At 39.0% G+C, this 17458-nt stretch overlaps 1 protein-coding gene across 3 annotated transcripts in view; it reads right to left on the reverse strand.

The window, feature by feature from the left end:
• ARMC2 (armadillo repeat containing 2) overlaps positions 1-17458 on the reverse strand; it is a 1279645-nt gene that overhangs the window by 153613 nt on the left and 1108574 nt on the right. The window lies entirely within an intron of this gene.

Consider the following 17458-nt stretch of genomic DNA (forward strand, 5'->3'; position numbering starts at 1 on the left):
TCAGTAAGGCTCAGAATGACACCTCAGGGGAAGGGGTAGCAATGTCCCAGCAGCTATCCCCTACCCAGGTTTGAGAAATCCAAGAAGTGCTACAGGAGTCTGGGGACATGTTCACTGGGAAACCAGGGTGCACCCACCTGGTGCAGCACCATGTGGATACAGGGCCCCAAAGACCTATAATGCAGGCCTCTTACAGGGTGCCTAAGCAAGTCAGACAGGCTTGGAGGTATGAGATCCAGAGTATGATGGAACTGGGAATAATCCAGGAGTTGAGCAGTCCTTGGGCCTCCCAAGTGGTGTTGGTACCAAAGAAGGATGGCAGCACCAGGTTCTGTGTGGACTACATGAAACTAAATAGTCACACAGAGTCAGATGCTTACGCCATGCCTAGGACAGCTGAAGCCTTAGAACAACTGGGTGGGGCTAAGTATCTGAACACTACTGTTCTTACCAAGGGCCCTTGACTCACAACACCAGAGAGAGGTCAGCCTTTGTGACTCCTTTTGGGTTATACGAGTTCACGAAGATACCCTTTGGAATGCAAGATGCCCCAGCGCCTTTCCAGAGGCTGGTAGATCATATCCTAGCAGGAGCAGGAGATTATGCCCTTGCTTACCTGAATGATATTGCTATTTACAGCCATTCCTGGAAAGGGCACCTTCAGCATGTCAGGGAGTTGCTGGGCAGACTGCAGAGTGCAGGGATGACCATTAAGCCCAGTAAGTATTAGGTGAGTATGGCAGATATCTCCTACCTGTGGCAAAGCATGGGGAGTGGCAAGATCAGGCCAGAACCTGCCAAAGTGGAAGACATTCAGGCACGGCATGCCCCTGTTACCAAAAAGCCGGTGAGTGCATTCTTAGGGACAGTGGGGAGCTATAGAAAGTTTGTCCCCAATTATAATACCATAGCTGCTCCCTTCACAGACCTGACAAGGAAAAACAGGCCAGATAAGGTAGTGTGGACCCCAGCATGTGAGCAGGCATTCCAGACGCTTAAAGGAGCTTTGAGAGGATCCTCTGTGTTAGCCAGTCCAGATTACAACAAAGAATTTGTTGTGCAGGCAGATGCTTCAAACCATGGGGTATGGGCTATACTTCGCCAGGTTTCCTCAAGAGTGAGATGTGCACCCAGTGTGGTATATCTCAGCCATAGATTCCAACTCAGGGAGGAATGCTATGCAGCTGTAGACAAGGAATGTCTAGCCATGTTACAGGCACTTCAGCCTTATCTGTATGGAAGGAAATCTACTGTAGTTACAGACCACAGTCTCTTAACATGGCTACATAGAGCCAGCCAACAAAATGTCAAGTTATTACGGTGGAGCTTAGGATTGCAGGCATATGACATGACAGTACAACACTGTAGTGGGGTCAAAAATGTCATGGCAGGTGGGCTCTCAAGACAGGGAATGGGGTAACATATTCCTAGATAGGTTTATTTTTCTCATGCCACATTTCCCAAGAGTCGTTGAAAAACTAGCTTGAGTCTGGGGGCGAGGGAGATATGATGACATTGGCAAGTGCCAGCACAGCCAGCTGGAGTTTTGTGAAGAATGATATGTTCTTTGAATATCAAACAGAGTTACACAAGATGCTTGTGTTACAAATGTATTAGAACTGTATGTCATTTGTACATCAAACTGCTTTGTACAAATGTTTATGCTGAAAATGTATTTGTGAGGTTTGCTTGTGTTAAAATATATCAACAGTGCACCCTGCTGGAATGAAAAGAAATGCATATGTATTACTGCAACTGAATTAAATGTACCAGCTAACCTATTTAAGAAAAATAAGGGAAATGTAAATAAGCTGTTAAACAACTGAAACGGCACCCACAGTGCTGAACAGGACCGGAGACAGTAAGCCTGGGAAAAAGCCTTTCTTCTTTAGCTCAGTAAAAAGAGGAGAGGCCCCAGGCACTGCCATAAACATTTAGATGTGTATTGCAGCCGTCTTATGCTAAATTCCTGTCGCTACTGCAAAGGGGAATACTGTGAGAACCTACAGTCAGGTAACCAGATGAGGTCATTCTGTTAGCCCTCTTGGAAATTATATTTTAGATATTACAAAGAGAAATATTAGAGTATTGAGTATTCTGTTTGGAAAGCCTGACTAGAAAGACCTTCACCCACAGCATCTTGCCTTGAGGTAGTAAGTAACTTAACTGAGGAACAGTACAATTCTCTTAGATACAGTCAGGAATACAGTGAAGCTTAGTTTAGAGAGTGTATCTTAGTTTATAGAGTGTTTTCTTTATTTGTATGAGTCTGTCCATCAATGTTAATTTCAATATTTTTAAACCAAAGGAACCTGCACAAAAGTTACTAATAAAAATCCAAGTAGGTGCAGAAATACGAAGATGTAAACCACAGAAGTATGTCCAAGCATTTAATGTAACCACAAAAACGGAAAAAATACACAACTGCCAGACATGAACGCTTTTAAAATCCTTCATGCGTTTTCGTCTATTCATTGACTTCATCAGATAAATACAAATGCAAACTTCCTCTACTCCACATGTATATAGTTTAAATCATTAATATTACAGCCAATAGAATTCATTATCTGATCAATTTCCCGCTTTTTTGTTTAAACAATTAAATTAATACATACATATAATTATGTTAAAATTTAATGTTTTGTGTCACTTGTTAATAAATTTAAAATAATCTTTATAGTTAAAAACATTTGTATTCACTTAATAAAAAAACCTTTATTTATTTAAAAACACTCATTTTCCTAATTATATGAAACATATAAACCATATAAAAGACATATAAAATCTATCTTAAAAGGATTCCAGATGCCACCTAGTGGCTAGTTATATTATAGTTTTTGTTACTTCTTTCAAAGCTTTGCTGACCTTAGTTTTAATAAAGGCAAAATAGAGATAAATTCATTTAAGCCTGGAAATTTCCCTGCTTCCAGGGTCACTTGCCACCATAGTTCCCTAAACTCAATTCTTTCTTCCCAAGGTCCACCTCTAATGTCCTGTTGAATTTGTTCTGATACCATAAATTTATATTTGTATTCTAAACATGTTTTACTGTGTTTATATAGGCATTGCAGTCTTTCTCCATTGTTATTTCATATGTATGCTCATAGATCCTTCTCTTTAGCATTCTCTCAGTTTTTCCTATGTAGAAGGATCCACATTTTTCGCAAATGGCCATATAAACTATTCCCTTGGATTCACAGTTATAATGTTCCAAACTGTGAATCCATCTTTTTCTACTTTCCAAATAAAAGGAATTATTGTTTATTATATATGTACACTGACTACAATGCCCACATTTATATGTACCTATTCTTTTTCTATTGCTATTAAATTTCTTTTTATTTTCTATAATGTTTCTAATACTTTGTGAATTCCTGTATATTATTTTTCTAGGTATTTTAAATACACTGTCAATATCTGTGAAGGTTATAAATTTCTCCCATTCTGTTTTAAATATTTTTTTTAATATAATTATTTACTCCATTGTATTCCAAAACTAAAGCTTGTTGGAATTCTTCCCCACAATCTTGCTTTTTATTAATACTTTCCTTTTTGTTATTATCACTTGTTTTTTTATTATTATTATTTTTATAAATAGGTGCAAATTTGGTTCCTCTTCCATCTTCAACTTCCTTCCTGATACGTTTGACAAAGTCTAGTGGGTATCCTCTTTCTCCAAACATTTTCTCTAATAATTCACATTCAACCTTGAAATCATTTTCTAAACTAGTCATGCGACTACCCCTAACAAATTGCCCCTTGACAATATTTCTTTTGCAATGAAGGGGATGTGCACTCTCAAAATGTAGGAATGAGTTACAAAATGTCTTTTTTCTAAATATTTTTGTTTCCAATTCTTGCCCTACTTTATATACTTGTAAATCTAAATATTCCAGTTCATTTTCTGAAATTTTATGGGTGAATTTCAGGAATTTCGTAGTATTACTCATGTATGTCAGGAATTCATAGAATCTATCTCTTCCTGCTGTCCATAGAATTACTATATCATCTAAAAATCTACGGTACATGATCCAGCATGTCTTATATTCAGAGTCCAAGATATATTTTTCTTCCCATTTTGCTAGTATTAAATTGGCGTATGTTGGGGCGCAAGCTGCTCCCATAGCTACACCTTGTATTTGCTGGAAAAATTCACCTTTGAAGTGAATGAAATTGTTTTTCAATATTAGACTCATCAACCAAATATTCACTAATTTTTCATTATTAGTCATCTCTTTATTTTCGTATATTATTTCTTCTAACATTGCCATACCTTCAGTATATGGAATACAGGAAAACAAATCTACAATATCTATGGTAATAAAAAGCAGATTATCCTCACTTATATACTCTGGTATTTCTTTAAAAAAATCCCAGGAATCTTTTAATATACTTGGTCGTCTTGTCCACAAACTTTTTAATTTTGTATCCACATATTTAGCAAGGGTATATGTTTTAGATCCCTCTGCTGATACTATAGGTCTGAGAGGTGGGTCCCATTCATTTTTGTGGACTTTAGGTATACCAAATATAGTGGGGGTTCTTGGTTTATCCACTTTTAAAAATTTATAAGTATTATAATCAATGATTTCCTCTTGTAACATGCCATTCAAACTGATATCAATTTTATTATAAGCTATGTTCATTTCATTAATGGAAACCACTATATATTTAGTTTCATCCCATAGTATAGTGTTCATTTTACTCTCATATGTGATGTTATCCATAAAAACTATACCTCCCCCTTTATCTGGTTTCATGACTCTAATACCTTCGTTCCTTTTTATTTCATACATCAATTCACTTTCTTTTTTACTTAAATTCAATTTATATTTAGGTTCATTTTGCCACTTTCTTATCTCACTTTCAACTACCATTTCCAGGTTCCTCAACTGTGGGTGAAGGGGTGGGTTGTAAGTGCTTTTCTTCCTTAATTCAATGTTAGGGGTAGTCGCATGACTAGTTTAGAAAATGATTTCAAGGTTGAATGTGAATTATTAGAGAAAATGTTTGGAGAAAGGGGATACCCACTAGACTTTGTCAAACGTATCAGGAAGGAAGTTGAAGATGGAAGAAGAACCAAATTTGCACCTATTTATAAAAATAATAATAATAAAAAAACAAGTGATAATAACAAAAAGGAAAGTATTAATAAAAAGCAAGATTGTGGGGAAGAATTCCAACAAGCTTTAGTTTTGGAATACAATGGAGTAAATAATTATATTATAAAAATATTTAAAACAGAATGGGAGAAATTTATAACCATCACAGATATTGACAGTGTATCTAAAATACCTAGAAAAATAATATACAAGAATTCACAAAGTATTAGAAACATTATAGAAAATAAAAAGAAATTTAATAGCAATAGAAAAAGAATAGGTACATATAAATGTGGGCATTGTAGTCAGTGTACATATATAATAAACAATAATTCCTTTTATTTGGAAAGTAGAAAAAGATGGATTCACAGTATGGAACATTATAACTGTGAATCCAAGGGAATAGTTTATATGGCCATTTGCGAAAAATGTGGATCCTTCTACAGAGGAAAAACTGAGAGAATGCTAAAGAGAAGGATCTATGAGCATACATATGAAATAACAACGGAGAAAGACTGCAATGCCTTATATAAACACAGTAAAACATGTTTAGAATACAAATATAAATTTATGGTATTAGAACAAATTCAACAGGACATTAGAGGTGGACCTTGGGAAGAAAGAATTGAGTTTAGGGAACTATGGTGGCAAGTGACCCTGGAAGCAGGAAAATTTCCAGGCTTAAATGAATTTATCTCTATTTTCCCTTTATTAAAACTAAGGTCAGCAAAGCTTTGAAAGAAGTAACAAAAACTATAATATAACTAGCCACTAGGTGGCATCTGGTATCCTTTTAAGATAGGTTTTATATGGGTTTTATATGGTTTATATGTTTCATATAATTAGGAAAATGAGTGTTTTTAAATAAATAAAGGTTTTTTATTAAGTGAATACAAATGTTTTTAACTATAAAGATTATTTTAAATTTATTAACAAGTGACACAAAACATTAAATTTTAACATAATATATGTATGTATTAATTTAATTGTTTAAACAAAAAAGCGGGAAATTGATCAGATAATGAATTCTATTGGCTGTAATATTAATGATTTAAACTATATATATGTGGAGTAGAGGAAGTTTGCATTTGTATTTATCTGATGAAGTTAATGAATAGACGAAAACGCATGAAGGATTTTAAAAGCGTTCATGTCTGGCAGTTGTGTATTTTTTCCGTTTTTGTGGTTACATTAAACGCTTGGACATACCTCTGTGGTTTACATCTTCGTATTTCTGCACCTACTTGGATTTTTATTAATTTCAATATTTTCTGTTATTTGAAATCTATTGTTTACTGTAAATATAGATTCAATATTTTCACATTCTTTTATTATTTATTTATAAATATATTTAAAACTTTTATTGTTGCTGGAAAGTATGTAAGCTTTGAGACTACTTATACTTATTTGGTGACACTACGTGGGTCACTCCAGAAGGCCTGGCTGTCTTGGTGAACTACTACCATTTGTATTAGTATTAATATTACACAGTATGATTGGACACCCTTTGTTAAAGGCCTTAGAGTAGCTGAATGGGGAGTGGTCGGTGGCAGTCACAGCTACTTTATAGTCTGGGCAGAAAGGGGCATAGCTAGTAAATCTGTACTAGCCTTTCCCAGGTGTGTGTGTCTGTGTGTGCGTGCGCGTGTGTGTGCTCATCAAGTCTCTCCTTGTGTGTGTGTGTGCGCTCCTTTGGGCAGGGACATGAAACACTGGCTTTACAGACAGGGTGCTGGAGGACTTGGCTTGGACACTTGGCTGAGGACCTAACCCTACAGGTATACCAGTGGGGTGTCTTACTGGGGACCTGGAGGGAGACAGATATTGAGACATCCAGACCCCGGGCTGAGTGTGTTCCATGTGTGCTCTTAAGGGAAACTGTATTTGATGCAGAGAGGACTGCATCTAGAAATACTGAGTGTATCCATTTGTATTCCAAGTGCACATCCCTCTCCAGTGTCAGTGGTGAGGATTCAGACTCGTCTATTACTGGCCCAGTGTGGGACGACACACATTGGTAGCAGTGGTAGGTATCTCAATAGGCAAGACACCAGAGAGAAAATCTGTTCCATTTGAATAAATAAGATTTCCTGGTAGTGGGTTTCCAGGCCTCCTGCAGAACCTGAAGCACATCCTCAGAAAAAATGTGCCTAAAAGGGTTCAAAACCTTATCACCCAGAGTGTCACATGAAGAGTGGACAAGTGAGTGTGGATGTAAGATCCCTTGTCTTGTGTTAGTAGATCTACCCTGTGAAGTAACTTGTGGTGACTGCCCTTGTCTAGGTGCAGAAGAAGGGGGAACCAATGCTGTCTGGGCCAAAAGTGATTCACCAGCAATAGTTTGGGAGAGCTCCGTTCTATCTTGAACAGGATCCTTGGTATAAGAGGAAGGGGAGTGAAGGCATAAAGAAATATTCCCTTCCACGAAAAACAGAGGTTGTCCACCTTCCATGCCAAAGGACTTGGTACTGAGGAAGCTATCTGTATAGAGGGGAGGCAAAAAGATCTACCTCAGGAGTACCCCACTGGTGGACAATGTCCACGAACACATCTCTGTGAAGCATCCAGTTTGAGTCTGTATTATGGACCTGCTCAGAGAGTCTGCCAGAAGGTTCTGTTCTGAAGAAATATAGACAGCCTGAACAGTCACCTGATACTGGACACCCAGAACTAAACTTGAAGAGCTAGTCTGCACAAGAAGTAGGACCATGCCCCCTTTGCTTGTTTACATACTGCATCACTGTGGTATTGTCTGTAAAGATTTTGACAGGCCCCGGAAGGAGCAGAGTATGGAAGGCCTGAAGAGGAAAAAAAAGGAGAGCTGTCATCTCCTTGATGTTGATGTGGTCTTCCATCTGAATAAGGGACCAAAGGCCCTGAAACTTTAGATGGCTGAAAGAAGCTCTCCACCCCATGTCTGAGGCATCTGAAAAAAAGTCCTTGTGAGGAGATGGGTGCTGAAAAGGAAGCCTTGGGTTAAGAGACAGTTGATGAATTCACCACTGAAGTTCTAACTTGATGCATGGAAGAAGAAGAACTAGAAAGGCCAAATGATGAGAATGTTGAAGCCATACTTACTTTAGGAACCACAGTAGCTTTTTCAAATGAAGCCTGGCTAGAGAAGCATAGGAATGGCAGAAGCCATGTACTCCTGAACCATTAGAAACTCCATGGTCGTAACTAAGACCTGAGGAAGAAGGGATTGAAAAAAGGCATTTAAGAGTCAAAGCCTTTGGAGGTGGTAGAGATGCAAGCATATGAATGGTTTGTAGCCTGCACCTGAGAAAAACATGATACTGAAAATGAGTCAGAAAGGACTTCTGAAAATTTACTGTAAACCCCAGGCATTGCAAGAGGCAGATAGCACAGTGGAAGTGCTGAAGCAGGGTCTCTGGACAGGAAGCCTGAATGAGCAGGTCATCCAGGTAAGGAATAATCTGTATCCCCCTCATCCTGCAAAAAGCAATCACTGGAGCAAGGCATTTGGTGAAGACCCTTGGGGCAGTACAGAGGCCAAAGAGCAAAGCAGAGAACTGAAAATGCAAGGAAGAAACAGAGAGATGCAAATATTTCCTGAAATGGGGATGAATAGGGATGTGAAGATCAGCATTCTTGAGATACTAGAAAAGACTGAGGTAGAAGAATAAGAAACAGGGTCTGAAGGGGATTCAAGGAAGGAACCTACAGAAAGGTGTTGAACTGAGAAAGATCCAGAATAAGTCTCCAAAACATTCTGGAATAATACCCCTTCCCTGTTGAGGAGCAGATATTGCTGGGGGGGGACCTTGAGATAAAAGACTCTGAAGTATATCTGGAAAAAAGGGCAGCTGCTCCTGAGGAGGTTGAGGAATGCCAAAAAAAGGAAGAAAGGATTTCCACATCATGTAATACCCATGACAAATGATGGAGAGAACTCAAGAATCTTGAATGATCTTTAACCATTTGTAAAGAGACAGGGAAAGATGAATAGATAAAGCATCTTGACTTAGGAGGGAGGGAAGAAAGTAGTCAGACAGAACCTGACTTGTCTGGAAAAGGAGGTTTCTGAGAACTAGGAGTCTGAGTAGGTTAAGCAGGAGGAGTGCTTCTAGAACTCTTTTTACCTTTGGGAGGAGGGTGAGACTATCTACGTACAAAGGCAGGCTTGGAAGGATAATTCCTCTGAAATTTAGGAAAACAGGAAACAAAAATGTTTCACTTCCTGCAAGGTCATACCTTTCTTCTGCAGAGATTTAAAAAGCTCAGCAGCTGCAGAACCAAAGACATTCTTATTGTCAACACAAGCATCCATCAATTTTGCCTTAACATCAGGCAAAGGTTGGAGGCAAAGTCAAAAATAATGTCTTAATACAGAACCAAAGGCAGCAGCTCCAAAAGAAACATCAGCTGCATCATAACTACATTTAATAAAATGACGGGCCACTTGAGAAGAGGAGCCCAATAAAGACTTGTCAGCAGAAGGACACTTGTAAAGAAATTTACAATCATCAGGCACCTTATAAAACCTATCAGGTTTTTAGGGGCTGAGGGCTGAGAGCCTGAACAGCTGCTGAAAAGGTGTTCAACAAAGCAGCAAGGTCAGGAGGGACAGCAGAAAGCTTAGTTAGGAAACTCCATCTGGATGAATTCATAATACCGCTCTTTTGAGCATCAGAAACCTGGGTACAATCCCATTTAAAAAATTCTATCATATGAGCTATAGTATTCCAGAAGGAAAGTTTTCCAAAGGGAGAATCTGGACTAATTGAGTCCCCCCTCCTCAGAACTATAGTCTGCTGGAGAATGAATCTGATTTGAATAAGCCAAAAATTCTTCTCCAGAGTCCAGGTCCTCATCAGAACAGTCTTGCTACCTAACCCTCTTAAGATGAGTAGAAGACCAAGGGTGGGCAGGAACAGAAACTCCCTGGGGGGGTTCAGAGCCATGAGTGCATTGAACAACCCCTATGTAAAATTCTACCATTCATGCTGAGGATCCTTAGGAGAAGGCGAAATACATTTTCTGCTTCTTTTTCAAAGGAATGTTAGCCATAAAGATCTTAAGACCATTGCCGACACTCAGACAATTTAGTGGGAATCTCCTCCCTAACAAGAATCTGCAGAACACCCCTTGGTCCCTCAGATATGATCAGCTGCAGTTCCCCCTCAACATCTGTAACAGATGTCTGCATAGCCTCCAAGGGCAAGCAGGAAGCCGGATACATGCCTGCCTCCAAAGCGGTCATGGCAGAAAAATCTGAAGGAAAAAATGCATGATTTTCTGGGCTTTCACCAGTCTCAAGAGAGAATTTTGAAGGAGGCCATGCAGCAGTGAATCTGACCTAACCTTTTTGTTTTTTTGGTCTTCTTAGCAGATGGCTGACTGTCAGGCAGGGATGATTCTGCTACTGTACCTTATGCCAACAACTTAAGATATTGGTTCTCTAGGTAGATAGGAAAGGAGGAGAGACAACTATGAAGAGTCTTAGGGACAAATGCTTGAGAAATCAGACAAGCTGTATGGTCGAGAGAAGCAGTGAAGCAAGACAAATGCTGCTTGTGACAGCCTTCATGGGAAATCTGTCTCCCATTCTGACATCTTCCCTTTCTGGATGACATGTAACCTCATAACAAAAGCAAAGAAAACAAACATAAGAAGAAAAATTGCAAGGGGGCACTTATCTGAAACAGTTTGGTAACCAGCAAACATAGTAGTATTCAGACCGATGATCAAAGATGGAGTTTGGACTGGCGGCAAAGAAGTTCTGAGATAGGTATGCCCGTATGTCACCTTTATGCCCTATGCCATGAGTGGGGAGCATACATGTGATATACAATGTCCTAAAAATCCTAAGGCTTTGGTATTCCGGATGGACATTGGTCTACCCTTGGCATGGGATCCCCTTGAATAAGGAATGCTGCAACAGTGACATAGAAGGACATCATCAGTAACATTAGGAATACTCACAGCAAAACTCACATCTCATATCATAATGCAAATAGGACTACTTGAGGGACAGGTTCAATGCTCAATGGCTTCCCTATCTGTGGAACAAACATCTACATTTTAAATGATGCAAAATACAAACCTCCTTGAAAATAAGTCTTGCTCTTTGGATGGGTTCACATAATTTTATCACAGGGAGTAGCAGTAGTACGGCCGTACCAAGACAGGAGGTTAATCAGCTGGCAATACTACCTAGGGTGCAAGGCTAGGCAATATATAGCTGGTGAAACTACTTATCTAGTAAAAACCACTGAACCTATATATAAAGCAAAATCATAACAGCAACTCCATGAACATTGTATAAAGAGACTAACTGAGCCCTCAAATCAAAAACAATCTGAAGGCTTACTTTTATGCATTTTTTTGTTTTATTTCCTACTGTAAAATAAGAAGTTAAGAGTCAGTAGTTTTGGACTGTTATCTAATTTTTTATACACTGTCTGCACCAACACCCATAAGGCAGAATATTAGCTGCTATCTTTGGTATGGTTTAATAAATCATTAAAGCTCATATTTTTCCATACAAAGTGAACATTCTACATATGGACAGTGTCACATCAGGGAAGAATTAAGATCTGAGCATCTCATGACTAAATCTGTAACCCTGCCTAGTGACTGCATTTCATATGAAACTATAGATATGGGAGAAGCCTTGGGGATCTACGTTAAACTTCAGTTCAAGGCAGAACATCAAATACACTTGCCTTTGTTAAAGTCCATGCCTCCTCTTCAGTGTCACAAAGTATTACCCAACTGCTCAAATTTGTGCAAAATTTTATTGGGTACAAAATGATGACTTTAATTGTTTAGTCTTGTTACAATTTCTCAACTGGTATGAGCTCCTTCTGAGCAGCATCTACAGCAACTGAAAATAAAATCACAGCTTTCATCCTTCCAGTTAAAACATCCACCAACAATAGACTTTTAAAATAATTTCTTCTCTTAAAAAAAAAAAAAAAAAAAAAAAAAAAAAAAAAAGCATGCCACATAGTACTACAGCCTTGATCTCACAGAGCTGGAATTTATTTATTTTACATTTGTTGACCAGGCTAGTCCAGCTGGATATATGTCCATTTTCAGTGGAGGCCAGGGGAGAAAAGCTCCATAAACAACAAAAAATAGGCCAAGACAATGATATTTACAATAGAAATTGGTACATTACAAAGCTTTCTAACATATTACATATCTAGGATTTTATATTCTGTATTCCAATAAGGAAAAACCTGATGTAAACAAACCTAAATAAAACAGTAGTTTGTATTAATAATGCAAATTATATCTAAGAGATACTATAGATTCTAAAGTCGCACAAAAATATCAAAAGAAAAATGCTAGTGTTAAGTGGTTAGAGTATTCATAAGCAAAGTACAAGGATACAATTATAATGTTCAGTCTCACAAGAGTTCTGTTCTTATATGAAAATGGTTAGTCATTCAATTGTATATACATATTTACATGAGGAATGTTGTTGTATCTTTCGGCTTTTCCCGGTTAGGGGTCGCCATAGCGGAACTCCGGTCCGCTAATGATTGGCAGCAGATTTTTACATACCGAGTTGCCAGCCCTGACGTACAACCTTCAACGAAGGTACGCCCATTCACGCATGTCTCCACACAGAAGACGCTTTAGCTGAGAATCGAACAGGACAACATCTTACTGTGAGGCGACAACGCTACCGCAGCACCACCACCGCAGTATACACATTTACATGAGGAATAATCCTCAGAATGGTCAAGCACACTATTATCAGTGAGTAAACACAAGATAATGCTCATAAGAGGTTAGGAATGAAGGGAGTCTAGAAAAGGGTATGGTGGTTAGTCTGGGTTATCACAGGGGCATAGCCAGTGTGATTTGAGGTGGGGTTTGAGCTTGCTTTTAAATGGGTTAACTGAGGATAGTGAGGTTAGTTGACTTGGGAGGCTATTACAGGTTTTACCTACTGTATTAGAGAACAGGGTGTCACCAGCTGAATTACTGGATTTAGATATTTGTACAAGTAGTTTGTTAGATGAGCATAGGGTTTTGAGATTGTTATAGAGTGTGACTAGGGATGTAAGTATGGGTGTATTTTGAGGTTGATACAGGATCTTGTGGGCTACTATTAGTTGATTGAAAAGTATTAGATTTGGCAATTCTAACCATCCAAGTTGATTCAGATTGATACAGTGATGAGATGTATAGGAGGACCCAGCTGCAAATCTGGCAATATTGTTGTAGGAGGATGACAATTTGCTCAGATTACTTCTGCATATTTTGGTATAGATAGGGGAGGCATAGAGCAGGGTAGAGATAAGGTGGGTGCGAGCAATGGTGACCCTGGCTAAAGGAGTTAGAAAGGGTTTGATTCTGTAGAGGGAACCTAATTTCTTATTCACTGTTTTTACGGTGTTATTAATACGAGGCCCATAAGACAAGTTATTATCTATTAGTACTCCGAGTACTTTGGTGGTTGGCTCACCAGATATTATAGTTCCATTATTTGAAGTGACAGTAAAGTTAAGTGGGGAGGTTCTGCAGGTGGGGGTGAATAGTAGCATTTTAGTTTTTTGGGGAGTTTAAGATAAGACATCTATGTAGGAGCCAATTTTCGACTGTGCTAAAGGTCTTTTGGGTTAGTGACTGATGATCTGATTGGGAAGTAGCAGAGCATATGAGTGTGGAGTCATCTGCGTATTGGATACAGTCAGCTTGTGGAATTACAGAATGGAGGTCATTTGTAAAGATGGAAAAGAGTAAAGGACCCAATATGGTTCCTTGAGGGACACCTTGGGCAACTGGGAGGTGGGAAGATAAGGTATTATCCCATAGTACAGCCTGTTGCCTATTATCTAAGTATGATTTAAACAACTGTATAGAAAGGGCATCCAATGACAAGTTTTTGAGTGTGTCTAAGAGGAGGTGGTGGTTAACCATGTCAAATGCTTTAGACAGGTCAATAAAAAGGGCTGAGGATAGAGAGTCATTATTACCATTACTATTAATGCGGTTAGTGAAGGATAAGAGAGCAGAGGTGGTGCTATGAAATGGTCTAAAGCCATGTTGACAGGTGGCTAGTAAATTGTTTTTAAGTAGGTAGGTTAACAGTTGTAAATGAATGCATTTCTCCATTATTTTTGCTGAAGGAGATAGTATGGCTATGGGCCTGTATTTGGAGAACTCCTTGGAGTTACCACCTTTGTGCAGGGGATGATGTGAGAGACCTTCCAGATTAAGGGGATGGTTCCTTCAGAAATAGTTCTGTTAATGCGGATGGACATGGGGTAGGCTATGACTTTAGCTGCTTTTTGCAGGTATTCTGCAGGTAGTAGATCTGCAGAGAGTGTGGTGGGTTTAAGTTTCTGGATGAGGTTACAGATGAGGGATGTGGGCCCTGGCTGAAAATGAAACGGAGGAGGATTATTGGTAGAGGTTATGGTAGAGCATGAGGTGCTAGGGGACAGCTGGTTGGCTAGGGATTGGATTGTTTCAGTGAAAAATGTGTTAAATGAGTTGGCTATTTGGATGGGATTGTTGTGAACAGAGCCAGAGGGAGTAGGAGTGCATGAGTGTCCAGGGTGTAGGAGGTTATTGATGTCTAACCAGAATTTTTGAGGATTATTTTATTGGGTTTGTTGAAGCTGGCAGTAATAGTTTCTTTTATCTGACAATATGGCTTTTTTGTTTTGTTTCTTAGCTGTCTGAATTGTAAGTGATCTGAGGGGCTTTTTGTTGAATGCCATTTGGCCCATAGTTTATTTCTTTGGAGGATTTTTTGTTTGCTAGTTTTGGTGAGCCATGGTGCTAGTTTAGTTCCGATTCTAACTTTGCATAATGGGGCATGGCAATCTAGAATGGAAAGGAATTTTGAATTAAAGTATTTAACTGCATCATCTAATGGGAGGTGTTTCAGGTGTGACCAGTCACAGGCGCTAAGTTGAGTTTGAAAGTAAGCAGAGTTAAAATTTTTGTTAGTACGAATCGTTCTGTAGATGATTGAGTTTGGAAATTCGGTCTTATATCTGATTAGATACGTAAGTGGTCACTTATGTCCTCCGGGAGGGTGCCTGTTTTATAGTTTTGTTGGGGAGTATTAGTGAGTATCCAGTCAAGGGTACTTGTTTTGTTGTAAAGTTTATTAGTTCGGGTAGGGGATGTTATATTTTGGGTAAAACCATACAGGTTGATATGAGTAGAAGGCTGCTCAGATATACAGGAGTTCCAGTTTATGTTAAAGTCTCCAAGTATTATGGTTTCTTGGGGGTAGTTGCTTGAGAGCCAGCTGAGAATAGCCTCTAATGTGTTGATGTTATTGCCTGGGGGAAGACAGACACAGATTATGTATATGGTTTTACATTTGTTAAGTTGAATCTTAGATAGAAGAATCTCTGCATTGCTGGAAAGTGGAAGTTTGGGGTCTTGTGAGGTAACTTGTAATCCATTCTTATAACGTATGGCTACGCCTCCACCTTTTTTAGTATTACGGTCAAGTCTCAGGATATTGTAGCCAAGGGGTAGAACTACACTGTCTTGTATTTTTGGGTTAAGCCATGTTTCAGACAGAAAAGAGGATGTCAAAAGAATGTACATCTATAAGGGCATGCAGGTAAGCAACTTTATTATCGATGCTACGAATGTTAAGATGATGAGCTATCAGGAGAGAGTTGGGGGGCCTGGTAAGCAGGTGTGTGTTAGTAGGAGTTGGTGTATCAGGCTGTGTAGCTGTGCTTGTGGTAGGACCAGGGTTTGGGTGTATATCACCATCTAAAAGGGAGTGGACCTGTACATTTAGGGTGAGTTGTAAATGTTTAAAAATTAGGTTCTTGTTTTTTCTAGCTATTGGGTTATAATGAGAGATGTGAGTATGTCTATGAAACTTGGCTGAAGAATACTTTGTTGGGCAAGAAGAGTTGTTAAGACTGTGAGGTAGGCTAAGTGTAGGGATAGAGGTTTGCCTGTTGTGGGTGTGAAGTCCTAGATATGTATGGTGTTCATAGAGAGTAAGTAGATAGGGTATAATTAGTATAATTAGGAGTACTAATAAAGGTAAGGGTTTGTGGTATGTTTGGGCCATTAGTGGCGGCATAGGAGATGGAATGCAGGGATGCTTGTAGATACAGTGGTAAGGTAATGGCTAATGGGAGATGAGTGATAGCACTTTAAGGGGGAGGAGTTAGAGATTGGTGTTAATGTACAGGGGTGTGGCAATTTGTGTATAAGTTTAGGATCACTGGGGGTGGGTGAGATTTGGGGGCAGGGTAGGGGAGCAGAGTGAGCCCACAGGGCGAACGGAGTGTGATAAGCCACAGAGGAGTGCACCCTGGGGGAACAATCAGAGGAGCAGTAAGCTAAGGTAAGTATAGGTGGGGAGGCTGAGATCACACAAAGCATTGATAGTAGTTAGAATATACTGAGAGGATAGGCAGTGAAGAATGTAAAAAGAAAGGGGGCTAGAGTGAGACGGTAATCTCCTACAGGATGTGGGAATTGGAGAGCCTGTAAGTTAAGTTTAGAGTCAGTATGAAGGTCTAAGGAAAATGTTGTCCTCTAGTGGACAAAAGGCTGAATAGCAGTGGTAATGTATATTGAGAGAAAGAATGGAAGGCAGTAAGTTTAATATTCAAGTTGGATAGGATAAGAGTTAATGACCAGTGGTGTAGGTAGGAGAAGGGAGACAAGGTATAGGAGCAGATAGTATTGGTTGCTGACTGTCCTGGCTGGTGAGAGTAAATTTACAACCTAGGATATAACACACTATATGTCCACAGACAGTGATATAACGAACGTACTTTCACTTATTTAGTTTGTTCCCTTGGGGGGACTGTTGCAGAGGGAAGGATGGGTTCAGATCCTTAGTATGGGGACACCGCAGTATGATGTGGAAAAAGTTATTCAGCAGGCAGGGCAAATCCTCATTACTACTGGAAAACCAAATGAATGTAAGGCTACGTATTAATGTGCATAAACAATGTCTTAAGGTGTAAGATATTTTATAAGAAGTACTTTATCATATACATGTTCTATATCTTTTAAGCAGTTCCCCACCCACACCCCACAGAATACCACAAATTATGATAATTCATCTACATTTATTGTCTGTTAAAGGATCTAACGGAAATGCTAATCATGTCGTTCAATAATAACTTTATTTTGTTAAGAGATGCTTTTACCATCTCTTGGTCAAAAGTATGATGATGTGTGAGGACAGCAGTGACCAAATGTTGAAGGAGGATAGAAAACAGATGTACCGTGCCTGCAACTGCCTCTACCATTTGCATTTGGGACTTTTGTGACAATGATAGTTATGTCTGAAAAACTGAAGTAGGTATTTTCACCCCTTGCTCTTTTTTTAGGTTGTCATTAGTGCAACACAATATCTGTTAAGTACTCAG

This window comes from Protopterus annectens, chromosome 1.part0, assembly GCF_019279795.1.
Source record: "Protopterus annectens isolate FY-2018-M chromosome 1.part0, PAN1.0, whole genome shotgun sequence".
NCBI lineage: Eukaryota > Metazoa > Chordata > Ceratodontiformes > Protopteridae > Protopterus > Protopterus annectens.